This window comes from Choloepus didactylus, chromosome 15, assembly GCF_015220235.1.
Source record: "Choloepus didactylus isolate mChoDid1 chromosome 15, mChoDid1.pri, whole genome shotgun sequence".
NCBI lineage: Eukaryota > Metazoa > Chordata > Mammalia > Pilosa > Megalonychidae > Choloepus > Choloepus didactylus.
In genome coordinates, this window is record NC_051321.1 from 22,426,773 (window position 1) to 22,447,104 (window position 20,332).

A 20,332-nucleotide genomic window follows, 5' to 3' on the forward strand; every position below is an offset into this window, starting at 1 on the left:
ATATATCTCAATGAAATGAAGATTAAAAAAAAACAAAAAAACAAAAAACAAAAAAAAGACATAATGCTGAGCAAAATAAGCCAGGCACAAAAAGAGAGATATTGTATGTTACCACTAATGTGAATTCTGTGAAAAATGTACAATGTTTTATACTGTAGAATGTAGGGGACCTAGAGATACCAATTAGTGGAGGGGGAATGATAATCTAATAAGAACAGATAAACTATGGAGGGTAATCTCAATGTTATGGGAATGCTCAGGAATGTTTATGGTTTGTAAACTTTCTTGGATATAATAAGATCATGTTGGAAGCAATAGAGTTATTTTAGGTTTTTTTTTTCTCTTATTCCTTTGTTTTCTTAGGGGTTGTTAATTTTCTTGGGGTATGGTAGGAACATGTTTGAAGCAATGTAGTTATTTTAGATTATTTGTTTTTCTTACTCCTCTGTTTGGACATGGTTTATTAATTTTCTTGGGGTATGGTAGGAACATATTGGAAGCAAAGTAGTTATTTTAGGTTATTTGTTTTCCTTAATCCATTGCTTTGTTTGAAATGTTGTGGGGTTTTTTTGGTTGTTGTTTGCCTGTTTGTTTTTAATTTTTTGATAAACAAAGTTAAAAAATTGAAAAAAAATCAGTAGAAAAATGGGAGTAAAAACTAAATGACAAATAGGGTGGGATGGGGGGATGGTTTGGGTATTCTCTTTTCACTTTTATTTTTTATTCTTATTCTGATTCTTTCTGATGTAAGGAAAATGTTCAGAAATAGATTGTGGTGATGAACGCATAACTATATGATCATACTGTGAACAGTTGATTGTATACCATGGATGACTGTATGGTTTGTGAATATATTTCAATAAAACTGAATTAATAAAAAATTTATTAGTAGTGTATTTATAGCTCTTCCTCCTTGAATCTTCTGTAGTTTCTGTTATATATGGAGGTTGCTGTGTTACTTGGTGCATAATCTTAACAGTTAAAACTTCATTGTGAAATGTGAGTTTTGATGTTATAAAATATCCCTCATCTTGTACAATGCTTTTTTGCTTAAATTCTACTTGACATCAGGACTGCAACTCATTATTATTTTTATTTGCCTGATAAATTTTTATCCATACTTTTACCTATTTGGAATCACTTTGTTTTACGTGTGTATCATATACAGCATAGAGTTTGGTTATTTTATGAGTCAATTTAAAAATGCTTTTCTTTTAAGCTTTAGTTAATTTATGTCCATCACATTTATTAATATAACTGTGGTCTCAATTTTGTCATATTATCTTATGTTATAAACACTGTATCACATTTACTGTGCTTCTTTCTCTACTTGGTCCTTTTCTTTTTTGAATTTCTTTAGGTACTTAATAAAAGTTTGTACTTTTATTCTAGTAGTCTACCTGTGTATTAATACTTGTTTATAATGACCTACTCTCCTTTTTTTTCTTACTAATCTTTCACTCTATAGTATGTTGCTTCTAAGTGGATTGTTCAATTCATCTTTTATCTGTAGAGCAACTGATGATCTTATTCTCTTTCTCACTGCCTTCCCCCTTTTAACAGCTTTATTGAGATATAATGCACTCATCTAAATTAAAGTATACAATTCACTAGTTTTTAGTATATTCATAGAGTTGTATGACCATTACCACAATCAATTTTGGAAAATTTTTCATCACTCCAGAAAGAAATTCTGTACTCATTAGCCATTACTCTCCATTCCCCAAATTGCCCAAGCCCTGGAAAACCATTAATTTACTTTCATCTCTATAGATTTGCCGATACTGAGCTTTCATATAAATGGAATCATATAATACATGGTGTTTTGTGACTGGCTTCTTCCACTTAGCATAATGTTTTCAAAGCTAATTCATGTTGTAGCAAGTGCCAATACTTCAGTCTTTTTTGTTTCCAAATAATATTCCATTGTATTGTTATACCATATTTTATTTATCCATTCAACAGCTGATGGACATGAGTTATTTCCACTTTTTGATTATTACGAATAATGCTGATAGAAATATTTATGTGTAAGTTTTTGTGTGGATGTTTTCATTTCCCTTGGGTCTGTGCCTAGGAGTGAAAATGTTGGGTCATATGGTAAATCTTTTTAACATTTTGAGGAATCTCCACACTGTATTTGCATTCCCATCAGCAATTTATGATGGCTTCAATTTCTCCACATCCTCACCAATACATGTTATGACCTGTTGTTTTGATAACAGCCATCCTAATGAGTGTGAAGTGGCATCTCATTGTGATGTGGATTTGCACACCTCCCTCTGCCCTTTTCTGGTTTGCATTCTTTCTACTTGGCCAGAACATTTAATAGTTTATGTATTATTATTCTGCCTTTGATTCCACCCTTGTTTTAATCTTAGCACTACAATTAAACATACAAAATGTTCAATTAGTGCTTCCTTTGGGTAGATAATACTTCACCATCTAGTAAATTCCTGAGTAAGGGCACATGTGTACAGTGCCTGAGATCTTGCACAGTCAAAACTGGTTATAGCCTTGATACTTGAAGGATAGCTTGAATGCATATAATAGTCTTAGTTCACACTAAGTTTCTTGAAAACGCTGCTCCATTGCTGCATATTGAAGTCTGATGCTTTTCTTAATCCCTTGCCTTTGGAAGTTATTTTAACTTTTGCCTGAGGGTCTTTAGGATTGTTTTTATCATTGCTGTTTTGTTTTTAATATTTAAGTTTAATAGTTTTGCTATAGTGTGTATCTTGGTCAATTGTTCTGGTCAATTTTTCCAGGTACTCAGTAGGCCTTTTCAACGTGGAGATTGAGGTCTTCTTTCATTTGTGGAAAGTTGTCTTCTCTGTAGCCAATATGATAAACTACCAAGTCCTGATCTGAATTTCGTATTTTGTCATTTAACGTTGGACTTTCTCTTTTGGGGGTAAATTTTTCTGGGCTTAAGCCTCCCAATCCCTACTCCCCACACCAACAAACTTGCAGAGACAGCTAGCATCAAAAACTCCTTTAGAATTTATTCTCTGTCTTCTAGTAATGCTGAAGTCATGGGTCATGTGTGATTTTATTTCGTCTCCTTGTTAATTTTATGAAAGGTAAGGGCAGAGGGCACAAGGTGTTGGGGAAGTTCAAAGTCAGGCATCCGCAATTGTTCTCCACACCCAGAAGTTTTCCATTAGGCTGAAATGAAATCTATGAGAAAGCCCAGACTGAAAATACAAAAGAAAACTGGACCCTACCAAATACTAAATAATAACATAACCCAAACTCTGTATTTTTGTTGTTGTTGTATTCAAACCCTCCCTTTATCTAAAAATTTTGGCTACAAATGGACCTAGTTTTTGCAATAATGTGGTATACTTTATCACAGAAGAAAGGTCTTCCAGGAAACAAGGAGGATTGGTTTAACAAAGACCTTGTGTGCTGTCTACCATTTCAGCTGACCCTGTTTCTAATAAAGGGAAGGTGCTAATATGAGTACGAATAGCAATACATGTATTTGAATATCTAATTTGGGGAGGAGGAAATGAAATTGAGACAGGAGGAAAGCAGCAGAGAATGTCATTGAATTAACTCAGATTGAGGTGACTGATGTCTCTTCATTTCAATGATCTTCACCTACCATCTCCACATTGGACCTAAGGCTCCATGCAATGATATTCGTATGCACCTTCACACACACACACACACACACACACACACAATATGGAAGACAAATTAAATGATTCCTCATAAGTCCTTTTTTTATTCCTAAGTCTAAGGAATTCATTATAACCCTGATATCCAGAAATACCAAGAGCTTCAGGTTTTTTGCTGGTTGGCTTTGATGGCATCCATAAGAATTCAAGACTCCTTCAGCACTTTTGAGTCTCACATACCTGTATCTGAATCTGCTTCCTCTACTTTCTTACTCTGTGACTTCATGAATGTTACTTAACCTCTTTGAATCTCAGTTTCATCATCTGTGAGCTGGGGATAGCAATTTCCTACAGTGAGAATTAAATGAGAAGATATATGTAAGGTGCTTAATATAGTGCCTACCACATAGTAATGACTAATTAATGGCACCTACAATTATTATTACTATTAATTTCCCACATTCTTACATCTAGGTAGTAAACAGGAAGAGAAGAAATAAAGACTACCATAGCACAAAAGAGGCCACAAGGTGGAATGAGACCTTCCCTAAAAAGATGCTTTGGTAATGATACACATTTAAGGAAACTTTTCTAAAACTCTAGAACAGTCTAAGAAACAATGCTTACACACCCTAGCATGCATCTTAGCACACAGCCCATGTATACTAGGGAGCACTACTCATGAGCATTGGAGAACAAGATTGGGGATCTAGGCAGCTACCCAAAGAGGCTTTGAGAGAGAATGTTTGTCAAATAAATCTCATACCACATTAATCTAGGTCTCTTGGAGATCTGAAGCAAACCAGTGAAAGCAGCACAAGATTTGCTAGACCACCTGGGACAATCTCACCAACATCTCAATATCCTCTCAGGTTGATGATGAGACTTCACTACATTTCTTCCATTTCCAACAATTTTTTTCTGAAGTCATCAAAATATTTGTTTCCTGTTTTTTTTTTTTTCAGGAATGTAATGATTCAGAAGGATGTTACTTGCAGGAAAAAGAACAGAAAGTTATAAAATAGGACAACCTTAATAATAGATTGATAAAGAAATGCCACTTTAAGATTAAATTTTGGTGAAGACAACTAACCAAAGGGGAAAAAACTTTTAAAAGTGGCATGATTTTGACAAAATTTGTTACAAAATAAAATAATGTGATTTTAGAAAAATGTGCTTAAGAGGAGTTAACCATGTGCACTAGCATGGTAGGATTCAATATGCAGTATCTGGAGACGTTAGCATGTTATCAAGGGTAACTCTGAGAGTTGTACAATAACTGCAACTGATTTACATGTCACATTTAGAGCTATAGGTAAAATGGCACAAAATGATCAAGCAATGATAATTTGAGACTGTTTATTACCACTTAGGGCACCAGAGAACCACCATAATAATTTACTTGAGATAGTACAGGAATTGATCTCTCTCAAAAAATGATAGCCACCAGAGAATTTCTGAGAAAGATAATTTCTCAAAAATTTGTGAGGCTCCCTATGAACCCACCAGAATGGCTAAAATGAAAAACACATACACACACACACAATACTAAATGTAGGGCAAGTTGTAGAGCTAATAGAAGCCTTATACATCAACCGACCGAAGTATAAATTAATCCAATGACTTTGGAAAACTTTCAGCAGTATTAAAATTGGACATACGGAGACTTCTGGGAAGATGGCAGGGTAGATGAGGCAGAATGGGCTTCTCCTCTGTGAAAGTAACTAGAAAGGGGCCAGAGGACACCAGGGACTATGGTTTTGGGGTGCGACTGGCCATAGAGGATCCCCACAGTATGTGGAGGGGGCACTGACAAAATCAGAAGAGAGATGGCAGCTTGAGGGATGCAGTGACCAAGTTCCCGCCCCAGCGGCAGCATCAAAATCACTCCCAGGCAAGGGAGTGAGCAGTGGCTCTGCACTCCTGTGCACCTACCTTGACAGTTTGCTGAGGTGGAGGGGGGAGGGTGATCCTCCACAGTCAAACAGCAGAGAGCTCCCATGAGGGAACCTGGTGGGCAGCATTCTCTCTCCCCCCACACCATGGAAGTCCAGGGGGTGCAATGGTGAGAAGCGTGGAAGGGAGAGATGCCATACTGGTGATCAGGAGCCCCTCCTATACCCCAGAGACTCATGGGCACATGGCAGACAGGGAGTGGGCAGGCAGGGCCCATGTACCATTTGCAGGGTGTCCTTGATAGGACTCCTGGCCTACCTGCTCAGGGCTCACGTCACAGCCCCAGGACAGGCATTCCCCAGAGCGCATGGAGATCCGGTGCACTGATTGGTTCCCCACCCGGTTTGGACTCTGCCCACCACACAGGAGAAGTTAGGGAAGAACTACTTGAGAGTGCAACCAGCTGGTAGGTTAGGGAAACTGCACTCCATCAAGCTGTGCCTCGAGAGCTCTGCCTCCTGGTAGGTGAGGCAAACTGCACTCCAGCAAGCTATAGCTTTACCAAATCATATATAAACGCTCAAATAATTCTGCACTTCCCCAAATAACCCTATCAAAACAAGCAAATGCCCCGAAGCCAACAGAAAATTACAAAGCACTTGAAGGATCTAGAAGATAAGGACAAGCCAAACAAACAAATTAAAAAGCCAGAAGAGACACAAAATTTGTAGAAAGTAATTAAAGAAGTACAAACAAATCTCCAAAACAATTTCAATGAGATGGCTAAAGACATAAAGGAGATCAGGAAGTCTCTACACGAGCATAAAGAAGAATTTGAAAGAGTAAATTTAAAAAAATAGCAGACTTTATGGAAATTAAAGACACTGTGGCTCAAATTTAAAATATACTAGGGACACACAATAGCAGATTTGAAGAGGCAGAAGGAAGGATAAGTGAACTTGAGGACAGATTAATTGAATACAAGCACACAAAAGAACAAATTGGAAAAAAATTGAAAAATTAAAAATGGATCTCAGAGAAATAATGGACAACATGAAGCAAACAAATATAAGAATCACTGGCATCCCAGAAGGAGAAGAGAAGGGTAAAGGGCTAGGAAGAGTGTTTCAAGAGATAGTTGAGGAAAAGTTCCCAAACCTTCTAAATGACATAAATATGTAAATCAAAGATGCCCAACAAATTCCAAATAGAATAAATCCAAGTAAACCTACTATGAGACATACACTGATTAGACTGTCAAATGCTGAAGAGAAGCTTCTGAATGCAGCAAGAGAGAAGCAAATCACCATATACAAGGGAAACACCATAAGACAAAATACTGACTACTCAGTGGGCACCATGGAGGTGAGAAGGCAGTGGTATGGCATATTTCAGATCCTGAAACAGAAACATTGCCAGCCAAGAATTCTTTAACCTGCAAAGCTCTCCTTCAAAATTGAGGGAGAGTTTAAAATTTTCACAAACAAATGCTGAGAGAGTTTGTTAACAAGAGAGCTCTACCAGCTGAGAAAAAAAGAAAGGAGAGAGAGGTTGGAGAAGAGCACAGAACTGAAGAGTTATTAGTAAGGGTAACTTAAAGGAAAAAAAGAGAGAGGGAAAAAAATAGATCTAACAACTAAAAACCAAAGGATAAGATGGTTGGTTCAAGAATTCCCTTCACAGTAATAACTTGGAATGTGAATGGATTAAACTCTCCAATTAAAAGATACAGACTGGTAGAATGGATTAAAAAATATGACCCATTGACATGCTGTATACAAGAGACTCATCTTAGGCCCTGCGACACAAAGAGACTGAAAGTGAAAGGATGGAAAAAATATTCTATGCAAACTGCAATCAAAAGAAAGCTGGGAACTTCAAGATGCTGATCCCTTAGTGTATAACCTGATTGGTCTCTGGAACAATGCATATCTCTGAGACACCTGAAACTCAGAGATAGAGTTCGGCAGATATGTATGTTAGTATTAGTGCATACAGCAACTGTTAAAAAAAAAGCTGTAAAAGAGCCCAGACTTCAATTAGAGATATGAATGAAGCAGATCTGGTTAAGACTAGGGCAAACCAGGCCAAAGGGTAAAGGTCAAAACTGACTGTGTTTTAAAACTTCAACTTCCATGTGAGACCAAGGGAAAAGATGTCTATTTGGTGCAGGATCTATATTTTCTAAACAGTATAACTCTACAGTTGGTTTGTTCAAACACCACAATTACATGGAACTTTGAATAGGAAGTGAGATACGGTAGGTTAGTATAGGTTAGACTGAAATAGTGACACATCCCAAAGTAATTTGGGCAGAGAACAAAAAATATATTTACAGCCTCCCCCTCCACACCCTGAGGAGCTGGGGGAAGGTGCAGAAGTGTTGGACTTCCTCACCTGGACTGGTGTTGATGTTGTCACAAACACTGGGACTGGCGGTTTGATGTGCTGAGCCCTCAATCGTGAGACTTGCCCTTATGAAGCTCGTTACTGCAAAGGAGAGGCTAAACTTGCATATAATTCTGCCTAAGAGTCTCTCCCTGAGTACATCTTTGTTGCTCAGATGTGGCCCTCTCTCTCTCTAAGCCACCCCAGCAGGTAAACTCACTGCCCTCCCCCCTACATGGGACCCAACTCCCAGGGGTGTAAATCTCCCTGGCAATGCAGGATATGACTCCCGGGGATGAATCTGGACCCAGCATCATGGGATTGAGAATATTTTCTTGACCAAAAGGGGGATGCAAAATGAGATGAAATAGTTCAGTGGCTGAGAGATTTCAAATGGAGTCGAGAGGTCACTCTAGTGGACATTCTTATGCACTATATAGATAACACTTTTTAGGTTTTAATGTATTGGAATAGCTAGAAGTAAATACCTGAAACTACCAAACTCCAACCCAGTAGTCTAGACTCCTTAAGATGATTATATAACAATGTAGATTACAAGGGGTGACAGTGTGATTGTGAAAAACTTGTGGATCACACTCCCTTTATCTAGTGTATGGATGGATGAGTAGAAAAATGGGGATAAAAACTAAATGACAAATAGGGTGGGATGGGGGGATGGTTTGGGTGTTCTGTTTTTTACTTTTATTTTTTATTCTTATTCTGATTCTTCCTGATGTAAGGAAAATGTTCAGAAATAGACTGTGGTGATGAATGCATAACTATATGATTGTACTGTGAACAGCTGATTGTATACCATGGATGATTGTATGGTATGTGAATATATTCCAATAAAACTGAATCTAAGAAAAAAAAAAAAAAAGAAAGCTGGGGTAGCTATACTAATATCAGACAAAATAGACTTTAAATGCAAAGATGCCATAAGAGACAAAGGACACTACATATTACACTATATATTAATAAAAGGGATAATTCACCAAGGAGAAATAACAATTATAAATGTCTATGCACCCAATCAAGGAGCTCCAAAATACATGCGACAAACATTGGCTAAACTGAAGGGAGCAATAGACACGTCTACTATAATTGTGGGAGACTTCAATACACCACTCACTTCTATAAATAGAACTGGACAGAGGACCAATAAGGAAATTGAGAACCTAAACAATATGATAAATGAATTAGACCTAGACATATATAGATCTTTACATCCCAAAGTACCAGGATATACCTGCTTCTCTAGTGCCCATGGAACATTCTCCAGGACAGATCATGTACTGGGGCACAAAACAAGACTTAATAAATTTAAAAAGATTGAAATTATTTAAAGCACATTCTCTGTCCACAATGGAATGCGACTAGAACTCAACAACCACCAAAGAACCATATCTTTCACAAATATATGAAAGTTAAACAACAAACTCCTAAACAACCAGTGGGTCAAAGAAAAAATTGCAAAAGATATTGGTAAACATACAGAGATGAATGACAATGAGAACACAACATACAAAAACCTGTGGGATGCAGCAAAGGCAGTACTGAGAGGGAAATTTATAGCTTTAAATGCATATATCACAAAGCAAGAAAGAACTAAAACTAAAGACCTAACTGAACAACTGAAGAGGCTAAAGAATGATCAGCAAACTAACCCTAAAGCAAGTAGACAAAAAGAAATAACAAAGATTAAAGCAGAAATAAATGATCTGGAGAACAAAAATAACAATAGAGAGAATAAATAAAATAAAAAGTTGGTTCTTTGAGAGGATCAACAAGATTGACAAACCCTTAGCTAGACTGACAAAGTCAAACAGAGAAAAGACCCAAATAAAGAATCAGAAATGAGAAGGCGATAAGTACTACAGATTGCAAAGAAATTAAAAAAAAAAAATCATAAGAGTATACTATGAACAAATGTATGCCAACAATGTAGACAATTTAGAGGAAATGGACAATTTCCTGGAAACATGTGAACAACCTAGACTGACCACAGAAAAAAATAGAAGATCTCAACAAACCAATCACAAGCAAAGAGATCCAATCAGTCATCAAAAGTCTTCCTACGAATAAAAGCCCAGGACCAGATGGCTTCACAGGGGAATTCTACCAAACTTTCCAAAAAGAAGTGACACCATTCCTACTCAAGCTCTTTTTAAAAATCAAAGAAAAAGGAACACTACCTAACTCATTTATAAAGCTAGTATCACTCTAATACCAAAACCAGATAAAGACACTACAAAAAAGGAAAACTATAGGCTAATCTCCCTAATGAATATGGATGCAAAAATCCTAAACAAAATACTTGCAAATCAAATCCAAAGGCATATTAAAAGAATTATACTCCACAACCAAGTGTGGTTCATTCTACAGATTCAATGCAATTCCAATCAAAATTCCAACAACCTACTTTGCTGACTTGGAAAAGCTAGTTATCAAATTCGTTTGGAAGGGAAAGGGACCTCGAATTGCCAAAAACATCCTAAAAAAAAAAGAAGAACAAAGTGGGAGGACTTACGCTTCCTAACTTTGAAGACTACTGTAAAGCTATACTGGTCAAAACAGCATATTACTGGCAGAAAGACAGACATGTTGATCAATGGAATTGAATTGAGAATTTGGAAATAGAACCCCAGATACACGGTCGATGGATTTTTGATAAGGCCCCCAAATCCACTGAACTGGGACAGAACAATCTCTTCAACAAATGGGGCTGGGATAACTGGATATCCATATCCAAATGAATGAAAGAGGACCCCCAACTCACACCCTATACAAAAATTAAAGTGACTCAAAGACCTCATATATGAGAGACAGTACCATAAAACTCCTAGAAGATAACGTAGGGAAATATCTTCAAGACATAGTATTAGGAGGTCAAAGACCTCAATATAAAAGACAGTACCACAAAACTCCTAAAAGATAATGTGGGGAAATATCTTCAAGACATAGTATTAGGAGGTTGCTTCTTAGACCTTACACCCAAAGAACAAGCAAAGAAAGCAAAAATAGATAAATGGGAACTCCTCAAAATCAAAACCTTCTGTACCTCAAATTTGTCAAAAAGGTGAAGAGGCAGCCAACGCAATGGGAGAAAATATTTGGAAACCATATATCTGATAAGAGACTGATATCTTGCATATATAAAGAAATCCTACAACTCAGTGACAATAGTACAAACAGCCCAAGTATAAAATGGGCAAAAAATATGAAAAGACATTTCTCTGAAGAGGAAATACAAACGGCTAAAAAACACATGAAAAAATGTTCATCTTCACTATCAGGGAGATGCAAGTCAAGACCACAATAAGATATCATCTCACACCAATAAAAATGGCTGCTATCAAACAAACAGGAAATTACAAATGCTAGAGAGGATGTGGAGAAATTGGAACTCTTATTCATTGCTGGTGGGACTGTATAATGGTACAGCCACTCGAGAAGACACTTTGGCAGTTTCTCAGATAACTAGATATTGAATTACCCTATGATCTGGCAATTCCACTTCTTGGTATATACATGGAAGATTTGAAAGAAGTGACATGAACAGACATTTGTACACCGATGTTTATAGCAGCATTGTTCACAACTGCCAAGAGATGGAAACAATTTAAGTGTCCTTCAACAGATGAGTGGATAAACAAAATGTGGTATAGACATACATATGATGGAATGTTATGCAGCAGTAAGAAGCAACAAAGTCTTGAAATATATGGCAACATGGATGAACCTTGAAGATATGATTCTGAATGAAATAAGTCAAACACAAAAGGAGAGCTATTGTATGTTACCAATTCTATGAACTCTCTGAACAATGTAAAATCAATGTTTTATAATATAGAATTTTGGGGACCTAGTGATAGACAGTAGCTAGTGAGGGGGAATGATAATCTAATGTGTTCAGATATATTAATGATGGTGAATTCAAAGGTATGGTAATGGATAGGGGTGACAATTGTTAATGGGGTTATAAGTATCAGAGCTGAATAGGAATGAAAGGGGTTGTTTAAAGGCACGTTTCCCACAGATCAGCACTACAAATGTAGGTAGGTGCTTGCATGGTATACTTCTAAGGTATGACACTAGCACAGAGATTTGACAACAGAAGGGTATATGGGTAAAATCTACATATTGCATACTAGGGATTATAATTAATAGGAATACCATACTAGCATTACAGAAATACTGGGGACAAATAATTAAGGGCTGACAAGAGCTATGAGATGTTTTGGGTCATGAGAATTGCTTAAAATGGAGAGTGATGAGGATTGTACAACTAAGTGATAATAATGTGAGATATGGATGGATTATCATGGATATAACATATGCTATGTGAATTTAGGAACTCCCTACTTTGTAAGTCAAGCCCTCAATATTGAGGCACGCTTGGGTGAAACTTATGGCTGTAAAGGGGAGGCTAAGCCCACCTATAATTAGGCCTAGGAGTCACCTCCAGAGAACCTCTTTTGTTGCTCTAATGTGGACTTTCTCTCTCTAAGCCTAATTCAGCAAGTGTATTCATCACCCTCGCCCCGACATGGGACAGGACTCCCAAGATGAATGAGCCTTCCTGGCAATGTGGGACATGGATTCCGGGAATGAGCCTGACCCTGGCATTGAGGGATTGAGAATGCCTTTTTTGACCAAAAGGGGGAAAAGAGAGGCAGCAAAATAAGATTTTAGTAGCTAAGAGAATTCACATAAAGTCAAGAGGCTGTCCAGGAAGGTATTCCTATGCAATCTTCTGCTAGATATGCCAAATAACCACAATATGATAAGCCCAAATCAACAGTAGTCTCGAAACCTTAGATCCTGGATCTAAGGTGATGTAAATTTCACTCTCTTTATTCTTCAGAAACTTAAATCCTTCAGAGAGCTCCTATGCCAGCTAAGTCCCCAAACCCAGAGGCAATAGCCTCTTCAAGAACATCAACTAGATGTGTCCCCTCTGCTCATAAAGTTGACACCCCTTTTCAACATCAACAGGTTAGGATGGTCACTGCCTAGACAACCCTGAAGATAGGGAAAGGATTCAACTAGAGGAAGGGGTAGCAAGACAAGATGGAACTTAACAAAGGATTATGAATACTGAATCTTTATATAATTTTCTTTTTATCATTTGCTAGGGTATTATAGTTAGAAGGAAAGAATTGAAATGGTGGAACTATAACCCATAGCATCCTTTGAAATTTGTTCTATAGCTACCTGTTAAATTGTAATTTGAAAGTTATCACCTTTTTCTAAAGATGTTACATTTCACTATAAGAAAATAACTGAAACTATGGTACTATAACCCATACAATGTTGGAAATTTCCCATATATCTGTTAAATCATACTTTGAAAAATACTACCTTTTTGTAAATATATTTCATAATAAGGACATAACAAACTGTGGAACTGTAACCTATATGCTTTGAAATTTGCTAACTTTTTGTTAAATTGCACTTGGAAAGTTATCACCTCTATGTATATATATTTTACAATAAAAATATTATTTTAAAAATAAATTTTTAAAAAATAAAGAAAAAACAAACTCGTGACATTAAAAAAAAACTGGACATATGTAAATTCTATAACTGACAATTCCTTTTTACATATATACCTAACAGAAATGCACACACATATGTATTAAAACATTAAAAAATGTTCATAGCAGCATTATTCGTAAAAGCCCCAAACTGGAAACAACCCAAATACCCAACAAAAACGGTTAAATAAATTGTGCCATATTCAAGTGATAGAATACTTATGCAGCAACGCTAATGAACAAATTACAAATACATGCAACAATGTGAAACTCATTTGTGATTTGTGTGTTTCTCTATAAAGATTTTGTACTTCAATAAATGGTTTACATAAAAAGGCAATCAACCAACTAGGAAATATATGTGTAACATACTTGACAGGAGAAGTATTAATGCCCTTAGTACATACAGAGCTTTTGCCGATCAGAAGGGAAAAACAAAAAACAGAAAGAGTAGGCAAATGTTATGACCTAATTCACAAAAGAGAAAATTATTTTCATTTTAGGAATTGTGGGAAACTTTTAAAAATCTGAGGCATTTTTTTTATTCCATATTCAATGGCTGCTACCTTAAAAGGAGCAACTGAAGACAGTGCACATTGCTATTCAAGAATCAGCCCTATTAAGAAATCTTGGAAGTTTAGCTCAGACACTGCATTCTCAATTTTATATAGTGAAGGTAAATGCCTTTATGTTACTGGTTTCCCTTTCCAATGATTTTATACCTTAGGAGGCATTTTGTCTTTTCCTCTCAGGCATTTGGAAAAAAGGCAACTTCACATTAAAAAAACTAATTAGATATGGCTGCACAGGGGTGACAGTCACAACTGCCAGTGATATGTTGTCATAAACCATAAAATTCCGAGTAATACTTTAATAACAAGAAAGCTCACACTAATTCTATGAACTTTTCCATTTCATCATGGAACTTTCAAAAAATGGAAAAGAAAACGATGATACTCTTCTTAGTGTTAATGGTATCTTTAACATTCTAGGAGCTCTGGCCAAAAACTTTGGAGTCATCCTTGATTCCCTCTTTCTCTGATACCCTACATCCAATACCTCAGGAAATCTGACTACAAAAATATATACAAAACCTGGCTACTTCTTACCACCTCTACTGAAACCACTTATTCAAGCCATCATTGGGTTACTGCAACTATCTCTTAACTGGTCTCTCTGCTTCCACCCTAGAGCCACCAACCACCTCCACTCCTCACTGTCTGCATATTCTCAACACAGCAAACAGTGATATTTTAAATCTATGACTATTATAATTTCTCTGCTCAAAAAGATGAAGATGATGATGCAAACAATAGCTTATTCTTATTCTTATGCACTTTACATATATTAACTCATTTAATCCTCACACGAATAGTCAGGCATTATTATTATCCCCATTTTAGGTACAGTAAACTTGAAGCACAGAGAAGTTAAATAACCTGCCTAAGGGTACACAGCTAGAGTGGCAGAACCATACTGTAAAAGCTCATTTCCTTCAGATAAAAATCAAAGTCCTTACAATGACTACAAGCAAGATCTGCCCTACCCTGCATCCCCAACTCTCAATTTCCTCCTCTTCCCTCACTTGTGGCTACAGCTACACAGGCCTCATTTTTCCAGCAACATCATTAGCTGTTCTGAAATGCCTTTTCTCCAGATTTGGCTAACTCCTTTCTCCTGTAAGATATGACTCAAGAGGCACCTTCTCACCTAGGCTTACCTGGACTACTCTTTAAAATTGAAACATCCTTTTTCTCCCCCTTAGCATTTATCACCTTCTAATAGACTAGAAAATGTCCTCACTTAGTATCCTTATCATTGTCATGCACTAGAATATAAGTTCTGTGAGGGCAGGGACTGTGGTCTGTTTTGTTCACTAATACATCCTGTACCTAGGTCAATTCCCAGCACTTAGTGAGGGCTCAATTTTATTTGTTGAATGAATATACTGTTTTTTCATATCCAAGTCTAAGGTACAGGAAAACAAAACTAACTAACTTGAATGCAGAATTATCTGTTAGCCATACATGAGATAACTTTAATTTGGATTTATACATGTTGTAGGCCATCTGGCTTCTATGGTCTGGGAAGTCAACAACTTGACTGTAACAACTGTTACACCATTGTTTCACTGGATTCGTTTAAGCTGATCAGGTTGGCTAGCCAAAAGACCCCTTCCTTAATGATTGCTCATTCAACTCCAGATATCTCTCTTCCAAAGCTGAACCTTCAAAGACAGGATGTGTTCACAGCTAAGAATACAACCTCACAAAGCTAGCATGACACAAGTCAAAAGAACACTGCACTAGGAGAATCCCTAATTCCACTGTTCTACTTATAAATCAGATGACTTGAAAATTTTTTGGATTTGGTTACTTTATCAATTAAATGGAGTAATGTCTTATCTTCCTGAAAGATCTCCAACTTTAAAGTCATTGATCCTTGACTCTGTCCAAATAAAAATTTTATTAGTATTTCACCTATAAACATTATTAGTAAATATTTCACAACTACAGAAACAAAAGTAACAGCAGTTAAATACATATATTATACAATTTAAATGTCTGTAACTTTTATCTTGCATTTGGTTTAAAAGAACAGGAAAGAGAGATGTGGAATTCTGTTAAATTTTTCAAATTTATAATGGTTACAATAGATAGTTTTTCAAATCAGTAGCTTCTTAGTGGAGGGTGGGGTTTGTTTGCTTTGGCTTTCACCTGGTTAACCTATCAAGGGCCCAATTAACAGTTCTCACCTGGTTAGCCTAGTTAAATCAAGACAGTGCAGACGTTACAGTTTAGCTGGGGAGGCAACAGAGTGAAGTGGAATGAATAATGATTAAGGGGTCAGAAGACCCAGGCTCTAATTTCAATATTGAGACAACACTGCATCTGTGTATAACTCATTCAATTTCCCTAGATATTCCTCATTTTGAAAATAAAGGTAATAGAGTCAAATTTACATTAAAAAAAAAAAAAAGAACAGCAAGGAGAAAATGAAACTAGCTTAGTTGCTTAAAATAAACTGCTCCTTAAAAAAAAAAAAAAAACACAAAAAAACTAAAAGACCAAATAGTTTTGTTTTTTAAAACTAAAAATAATCAAAAACCAAAGAAGTGAAAAAACTGATTACCAAGGTGGTTGTGCAGTTTTTACAGATTCAGAAGTAACCCGGGTCTTTAATAATCCTCAATAAAAGTCATGGCCCAGATGAAATTCTAGTAATCCAAATTCTTTTAAAATTCACTCTTGGACAAATAAAAGTATTTAGTAGAGAAAAGCTATTTAAAAAAAAAAAAACCTGCTAAGGCACTTAGCTAAACTCCCTTTGAACTCACAACTTGATTCAAGTCTTCCCTTGGAAGAATTACTTGCAGTGAGATTTTCATATATCAGGTTCAATCTGATATAACTGAGTGTGCTTTTTTCCTTAAATTTTTTATTTTGAAATAATTCCAAGTTACAGGACAGTTGCAAAAATAATACAAAACCCATACAGAGAACTCCAAAATAAACCCAATACCAGATCCACCAATTTTAACGTTTCGCGCCACATTTGCCACGTCTATCTACCTTATTCATCTATCAATTCATCCATCTCTATATATGTATTTATCAATTTTCTAAACATTTGAGAGTAGGTTGTATACATCATGCTCCTTTAACACATAATACTTTCATGTACATTTTCTTAGAACAAGGATGTTCACTTATGTAACCACCTAAGTACAGTTATCAAGTTCAAGAACTTAAACCATGATATAAAGCTTTCAGTCTATATTCTAATTTTTTCATATGTCCCAATAATGTCCTTTTGGGCCTTTTCTCCTGTTAGTAGATGCTATCCAGGATCAGGTATTGCACTTTTCATTGACTTTTTAGATGCACTTTTTTAAAAACTTGTGGAAACATACATACAACACAAATTTTCCCATCTCAATCTCTTCCAAGCATACCATTCAGTAAGATTAATCACATTCACAGTGTTATGCTAGTGCTATGTTTCTACAAGTTGGTATTTACTACATGGTATTGAAATGTACTATAAAGGTTGGAGAATTGAAATCTCCATGAAAATAAGTAACTGAACCAGAATATATATACACATGTGTATATATGTTATGTGTATGTGCATAGCGAAAAAGGTAAATCCTGAACTCAGATATCTCATCTACAATAACAACTAATGAATGTGGCAAGACCAACTATGTTCTTGGATAAGTAAAACTTGTTATTTTGCAAAAGAAGACAGAAATATTTGCTTTTAGTTCTCAGCTGCAATTCCAATAAATTAGGGGTTACTTGGAAGAATTCTTGGCTGTACAGTATGGTGTTCTTTTGAAGTTGACATCAAAGGCCAAATGTGTAGATTTATTACCTGCACTTAAGTTGATGTTCACAGAAGGAAAAGTCTCCAAACATTTTAGATGAAAATGGCAATCATCCTAAACTCAGGCATATCTATAACTCATTCTAAGTTTTTATTCTAAATCAAAATTTATCAGTACTTATTGAAAGAAATGTTCTCAGTTGCTTTAGGATGGTCTTTAATAAGCAGTATTTAATAAGCAATTGCTTTAGGATGGTCTTTAATAATTAGGATGGTGCTTTGAAGGTTAGAAAAATTGAACTCTGAATGAAATTGGCTCTTCTTCACTTTTTTTTTCTTTTAAAATAGATTATTCCATTCAATTGTGACCTCAAGGACAAAAATTTCTACTTCCATAGGATGTGTTTGACAAGAATACATGCTAAAGTATTCAATTTTGTACAAAAAAAAATAGTGTTAGTAAAAGATATGGAATCATATAAATAAAACTCAGCAAAACATGATGATACCCAAATCAACAACAAAAAAAGAGAATTTCTGGACAAATTAGGTCACCTGCCTAAATTGAAATACATAGAAAGTACACTTCATTTATGATTCCACTTTTGTGCTTTTACTAAATCTCCCTTTCATATATATGTATACCTACACATATACACAAAAGGTACATCTTTATACTTCAGAAATTCAAAGGCTAATTGCAAGCATTCTGTGTACTACTTCTGTCCTAACAAATATGGCCATTTAGATGCTTAAATGGTGAGAATTTAAAACCTCCCTTTCTCACTCTAGGCAATAAATTAAACAAATGTTAGGTTATTTCTAATTTTCAGAGTCAGTGTTAAAAACTGACCTGTAAAAAATCCAAGCATTCAGATTCTTATCTCTAATCTCAACAGGGAAATTTAAAGTAGTTATATAGCTATTCAATCAAGTGAAATCTTTGAAAAGATTCAGACATTGGTAATGCCTCATTTTGAATATAATATTTATAATACATGGTGAATCTCTCATTTGACATTATTGAACTTATAAGTTAGGGGAGAAATTATTACCCAATTTTTAAAAATCTCAGTAAAAAAAGTTTGAAAGTTGACAACTCATTAAGTCTAAGTTAAAGAATCAATAATCTAATCATTTAATCTAAAATTTTTAATATTTAACAATATTCAAGTCAGAATTTTTTGTGTGTATTTCAGAATTGTGTCCTTCCCAAATATAGTCTCATACTCTTCACAGGACTGAATATTGCTAGCAAAGTCGAAATCACAAAAATATTGTTTTTTGGCCAGACAAGATAAGCCGGTCTTGACCTAAGACTGAGTTAAAAATAAATGCATGGACCTGGCCCATTATCACAAATCTAATCTATTCCAGAAGATTTAAATAAAAAGAAAGAGTTAAATAGCAAAAATATATAAAGACCACCATAAACTGGGTGATTAAGTAATTAGAATCTGGAAAAGAACAAACAATAAAAATAAACTAAAAAAAAAACAAGGTTCAATCTTTAGGTAACATTTCTAGAGAGATATAAAGAAATCAAATTTAATTAAGAAAGTCAAGATTATTGGAAAGATAATGAAAGGCATATAAGATTATTGGAAAACCAATGAAAAGCTGCCATTAACATTCTCCATCTGGCACTCGCCACCCTGATTCTCTGGGGAAATAAAATGCACAGAGGCCTAACCTGAAGAACAAGCACTTAGTAGAATCAATCTCAGCATCAGGATTGAAAACTAATTACAGAGAAAAAATGGCTATAACCTAGAAACACTGCCCAATAGAATTTTCTGATGACAGAAATGTTCTGTACCAGCATTGTCTAATACAGTAGCCACGAGCCACATGAAGTTATTGAGCACTTGAAATGCAACTAGTGTGACTGAGAAATCAAAATTTAAAATTTATTTAATTTAAATTTAAATAGCCATGTGTGGCTAATTAGTTGCAAGTTTTCGATAGCACAGAGTCCTAGAAAAATAGTTGTGGAAACTAAAATGATGTTGAAGCAGAATTTATTGAGAGGTTTTAGAAAAACTGAACTCTGAATGAAATTAGGTATTCTATTTCCTAAATACCATATTCCTGGTTTCCTTCCCACATCTATTAGAGCTCCTTCTCAGTCTTAGCAGATTCCTCCCTATCTACACAAAAGCTAAATGTTGGCCTTCATCAGGACTCCATACCAGGTTCTCCTCTCACCCATACAGGCTCTTCCTAGGGAATCCTTGCTTCCAATTACTATCTATATGCTAGATCATCTGTTTCCAGGCCTAACCTTCTAAGCACTGGATTTAAGTACCCAACTGCTTACTTGACCTATCCAAGTGAATGTCCTACAAGTATCAGAACACATCTTCTCCCTACTCCACTCTCAAATAAAAAAAAAAAAAAAAAAAAACAAAAAGAACCTGTTCCTCCTCCAAAGTTCCTTAGATTAGTAAACACACCAGAGATGCATAAACCACAAAGCTAGGAGTAATCTTTGAATCTCTTACTCGCCTAATCAATCAGTCAAGAAGTCCCCATAAGCTTCCCTTAAGTGCT